Source organism: Trichosurus vulpecula, chromosome 1, assembly GCF_011100635.1.
Source record: "Trichosurus vulpecula isolate mTriVul1 chromosome 1, mTriVul1.pri, whole genome shotgun sequence".
NCBI lineage: Eukaryota > Metazoa > Chordata > Mammalia > Diprotodontia > Phalangeridae > Trichosurus > Trichosurus vulpecula.
Genome location: NC_050573.1, coordinates 333,037,298 through 333,043,224, shown reverse-complemented (window position 1 = coordinate 333,043,224; position 5,927 = coordinate 333,037,298). Strand labels below are relative to the sequence as shown.

Sequence of the window (5,927 nt, the reverse complement as noted above, 5' to 3'; positions counted from 1 at the left end):
GCCCTCTATTTGTATATCATCCTTCAACTTTATCTTTTCTAAAAAAAATACAATAGCAATTTGATGAGTCAGGCAGCTGTGTGTCCAATCTGTGTCCCTCACGTCTTTACTGAAAGATAGAGAGAATAGGTGATGATGAAAATGTTTACTAGTTTCCATTCTGCCTATAATGTATCATAAAAGTGTTAGTCTGAAAACATTTAGGTAAGGAAAAAACGGTAAACAGAAAAAAACCAAACCAAAACAAACAAAAAAAAAATCCTAACAACAACACACCATTTTTTCTTAAAAAATCCAAGCTTACAGTATGGGTATTCATCAGTCAGTGCACAATAAGTGAGTGAGGATTCACAATGGCCACTTACTTTCTCTTCTAATTGACAAATGCTTTTTTAAAATCAGTGGGAATAGGTGGGTTTAAAAACTCCCTTGGGATGTTTTTTTGTTGCTGCTGCTGCTACTGTTTTTGTTGTTCAGTGATCCCATTTGAGCTTTCCTTGGCAAAGACAATGGAATGGTTTGCGATTTCCTTCTCCATATCATTTTGAAGATGAGGAAAGTGAGGTAAACAGGGTTATGTGGCTTATCCAGGGTGATACAGCTAGTAAATTTCTTTTTTTATTTTTTTTTATTTTTTATTATTATTTTTTTTGTTGTTGTTTTTTAATTTATTTAACATATTTAGTTTTCAGCATTGATTTTCACAAGAGTTTGGATTACAAATTTTCTCCCCATTTCTACCCTCCCCCCCACTCCAAGATGGCGTATATTCTGGTTGCCCTGTTCCCCAGTGAGCGCTCCCCTCTGTCCCATCCCCTTTTCCCTTCGTTTCTTGTAGGGCAAGATAAATTTTTACGACCCATTGCCTGTGTATCTTATTTTCTTGTTGCATACAAAAACATTTTTGTTTGTTTTTGAACATCTGTTTTTAAAACTTTGTGTTCCAAATTCTCTCCCCTCTTCCCTTCCCACCCACCCTCCCTAAGAAGTCAAGCAATTCAACATAGGCCACATGTGTATCATTATGTATAACCCTTCCACAATACTCATGTTGTGAAAGACTAACTATATTTTGCTCCTTCCCAACCCATCCCCCTTTATTGAATTTTCTCCCTTGACCTTGTCCCCTTTCGAAAGTGTTTGTTTTTGACTACCTCCACTCCCATCTGCCCTCCCCTCCATCATCCCCCCCATTTTTCTTATCTTCTTCCCTCTTCTTTCCTGTGGGGTAAGATTCCCAATTGGGTATGTATGGTATTCCCTCCTTAGGCCAAATCTGATGAGAGCAATGTTCACTCATTCCCCTCTCATCCGCCCTCTCCCCTCCTCCCACAGAACTGCTTCCTCTTGCCACCTTTATGTGAGATAATCTATCCCATTCTATCTCTCCTTATCTCCCTCTCTCAGTATGTTCCTCTCTCATCCCTTAATTTTATTTTATTTCTTTTAGATATCTTCCCTTCATCTTCAACTTACCCTGTGTCCGCTCTCTCTCTCTCTCCCTCTCTCCCTCTCTCTCTCTCTCTCTCTCTCTCTCTCTCTCTCTGTATATATATATATATATATATATATATATATATATATATATATATGTATATATGTATATGTATATATATATAAATACACACATAGATATATACATACATACACATTCATAAACATATATGTATGCATATTCCCTTCAGCTACCCTAATACTGAGGTCTCATGAATCATACACATCATCTTTCCATGTAGGAATGTAAACAAAAAAGTTCACCTTTAGTAAGTCCCTTGCAATTCCTTTTTATTGTTCTTTTTCTTGATTACCTTTTCATGCTTCTCTTGATTCTTGTGTTTGAAAGTCAAATTTTCTATTCAGTTCAGGTCTTTTCACTGAGAAAGCTTGAAAGTCCTCTATTTTGTTGAAAATCCATATTTTGCCTTGGAGCATGATACTCAGTTTTGCTGGGTAGGTGATTCTAGGTTTTAATCCTAGCTCCATTGACTTCCGGAATACCGTATTCCAAGCCTTTTGATCTCTTAATGTAGAGGCTGCCAGATCTTGGGTTATTCTGATTGGGTTTCCACAATACTCAAATTATTTCTTTCTGGCTGCTTGCAGTATTTCCTCCTTGATCTGGGAGCTCTGGAATTTGGTGACAATATTCCTGGGAGATTTCTTTTTGGGATCTATTTGAGGAGGCTATTGATGGATTCTTTCAATTTCTATTTTGCCCTGTGGCTCTAGAATATCAGGGCAGTTCTCCTTGATAATTTCTTGAAAGATGATATCTAGGCTCTTTTTTTGATCATGGCTTTCAGGTAGTCCAATAATTTTTAAATTATCTCTCCTGGATCTATTTTCCAGGTCAGTGGTTTTTCCAATGAGATATTTCACATTATCTTCCATTTTTTCATTCCTTTGATTCTGTTTTATAATATCTTGATTTCTCATAAAATCACTAGCCTTCCACTTGCTCCAATCTAATTTTTAAAGTAGTATTTTCTTCAGTGGTCCTTTGGACCTCCTTTTCCATTTGGCTAATTCTGCCTTTCAAAGCATTCTTCTCCTCATTGGCTTTTTGGAGCTCTTTTTCCATTTGGGTTAGTCTGTTTTTTAAGGTGTTGTTTTCTTCAGTGTATTTTTCAGTATTGTTTTGGGTCTCCTTTAGCAAGTCATTGACTTGTTTTTCATGGTTTTCTCGCATCCTTCTCATTTCTCTTCCCAATTTTTCCTCTACTTCTCTAACTTGCTTTTCCAAATCCTTTTTGAGCTCTTCCATGGCCTGGGACCAGTTCATGTTTTACGTGGAGGCTTTTGGTGTAGGCTCTTGCACTTTGTTGACTTCTTTAGGCTGTATGTTTTGGTCTTCTTTGTCACCAAAGAAAGAATCCAAAGTCTGAGACTGAATCTGGGTGCGTTTTCGCTGCCTGGCCATATTCCCAACCAACTAACTTGACCTTTGAGTTTTTCAGTGGGATATGACTGCTTGTAGACTAGAGAGTTCTATGTTCCATGTTTGGGGGCAAGGTGCCAGCTCTGCGACACCAGCACTGCTCCTTCCCCAACCCCCAACCCGGACTGGGCTTAGATCTTCAGCAGGCTGTTCACTCCTGCTCTGATCCACCACTTAATTCCTCCCACCAGGTGGGCCTGGAGCCGGAAGTAATAACAGCTGTAGCTGCCCCACCTCCGCTGTCCCTGGGGCTGGAAGCCGAACCCTGAACCCCTTCTACTCCCTCAGCTTTTCCCACTAACATTCTCCGCAGTCTTTGGTGTTTGTGGGTTAAGGAGTCTGGTAACTGCCGCAGCTCACTGATTCAGGGCGCTAGAGCCCCCTCCGCCTGGCTTCTGGTCTGGATGGTCCACGCCGTTCAGGCTGGGCTCTGCTCCACTCCGTTCCCAGCTCCCAGCTCCCAGCTCCGAGCTCCGTGTGGGATAGACCTCACCCAGAGACCATCCAGGCTGTCCTGGGCTGGAGCCCTGCTTCCCTCTGCTGTTTTGTGGGTTCTGCCACTCTAGAATTGGTTCAGAGCCATTTTTTATAAGTTTTTGGAGGGACTCGGTACGGAGCTCACACTAGTTCCTGCTTACCAGCCGCCATCTTGGCTCCGCCCCCAGCTAGTAAATTTCTGAGGCCAGATGAACTTCAGATATAGGATTCTATCTACTCTGACACCTCACTGCCTTGAAGTTATAATAAATGACTGAAGTGTTATGCCACATGAAATTCTAAACACTCAACACAATGTAGCTTTATAGAAGGTTATTTTCTATCCTTGATATTTGAGAGGAATTGAGATATTACTCTCACTATCCAAATCCTTTGGTACATTTAAAAGTGGCAATAGTCATTATGAATCAATTTTAGCTCCTTTTCCCGGCTTTTTACAGTAGATTATTAGGTATAATTCTCAATCATGGAATCATAGCAATGCCAAGCATCCAAACAAAAATGCTCATTTTTTGGTCTGCTTTAAAATATGGTCAACATACAATTCATTTGTGATTAATACAATAGCAATTTTGTGCTAAGAATAACAAACTATAGACTCTATGTGCTTTACTTCACAGAAAGGCTAATAATAGTTGAAAAAATAATAAATTTCATATATTTTGCATGTCCACACATGAATAACCTGTATCAAATTGCATGCTTTCTCAAGGAGGAAGAAGGAGCAGAGAAGAGGCCAAAATTTTGGATCATAAAATTTTACAAAATGTAATGTTAAAATTTTTTATTGCATGTAATTTTAAAAGAAATATACATTTTCAAAAATAAACAAAATATGCTTCTTTAAAATATAGTAATTTGTTATTAAAATGAAACTACTACAAATGGAATGACAAATAACTTGACAAAAATATAGTAATTTTTTTGAAAATTTTAAGTAAGAGTAGTCAGAATTCCAGTTTAATAACTAATGTTTGCTCATTTTATGTCAGGTAGTTGTAGCTACCATGTACAATATTTTTTTTAAATCACTTTCAAACCCAAGTAAACTGCATATTCTATGAATGCAAGCTTTATAAACAAAAAAGTTTGCCCACAGTATTAAGTTGAGAAAAGGTGTTTGTTCACCTTTTGGCTTGAAAAAACATTTTCCAGAATTCACTCTCAATGATTAACAAAACCTTCTAACTATTACATGTAGCTGGTATTTAACTTTCACTTTCTATTTCTTCCACTCCTGCTTGGGTCATAAGGTCAGTTATGTTTTTTGTTTTTTTCAGATCATCGATGTGACTGTTCATGTCATCAATTCAGGCTATTATCTCATCTGACATGTTCTGAAACTTGTCTTGAGTTTGCTGGAGAAGGGCCTGAACCACAAAGGTCTGGTCCTGTACAGTTTTGGGGTCTGTCTCCACTGTGTCTTTGGGGTCTGCTAAAGTTGCTAGAGTGCCAGTTCCTGACTTCAGTCAGCTTCCCAATTCGTCTCTATGTCTATGGCACTGTCCACATGTACAGTTGATATCACATTTTTTGCCTTCACAGTTGTGGGGCAGGGGTGGAAGGGAAGGACAGAATTAAGGACTCAATTTTTTAATGAATGTTAAATATGTATATATACATGCATACATACATACACACATACATATATATGGATGTATACATGTATGTATGTATGTATATGAAAGAGAAAGGAAAGGAAACAGATCATTATCAGTATGGAAGTAATTCTTGAATTATCTTTTGGGTTATCATAAGACCACAAATTTCTTAGAGTAATAGTATAAATTATTAAAAATAGAGGAAATGATAAAATGAGCAAAAAATATAAAATACAATTAATATAACTCTCCTCTGACCTATTCAACTTATTTTATAATGATAAGTGGATGGAGGAAAGGATTTTGATTGGAGAGATTCCCTGAAGTAGTTTAATTGGTAAAAATAAATTTCTATAAAAAGGAGACATAAAGATCTGGGAAACCACTTTACTCAGCAAATACTCAATTCCCTTGTCAAGTGAAAAGATGAAGATGGCAGCTAACACACACAAAAAATTAGACCATACCCTAATTTATAATATCTTATCAAAGACAATTGTGGAAGATTACATTCAGCATGAATTTATAAAACAGAAAGAAGTGATTGTGAGAAAAACAAACTTAACACAAGTTTGGCTAGACATCCAGGGAACCAATGTCATCTTAGTGTCATTTAAAGATGATACTGAAAGGAGTATAATGCTTTCCTCAATAGACAGATTGATTTGTAGTATGACCAAACTTGATTGATCATAACCCACCCATGTCGACCTGTTCTGTGGCTCTAGACCATGTCCTCTCAAAAGTTAATGGGATGAGAACCAAATAACATACTGGAAGCTTTGCTCACTTTTTCCTGACATCATAAGGTTTCCAGTAGAACACTCAAAACTATTCTCCTGTCCTCCTTGTCCTTCATGCATGGCCAGCCCGTCTTCTTTTCCTATCAT

The 5,927-nt window shown here is 37.6% G+C and overlaps 1 pseudogene; it reads right to left on the bottom strand.

Moving 5' to 3' along the window:
* Window positions 1–4,620: 4,620 nt before the first annotated feature.
* Window positions 4,621–5,927, bottom strand: LOC118837991 (annotated as a pseudogene).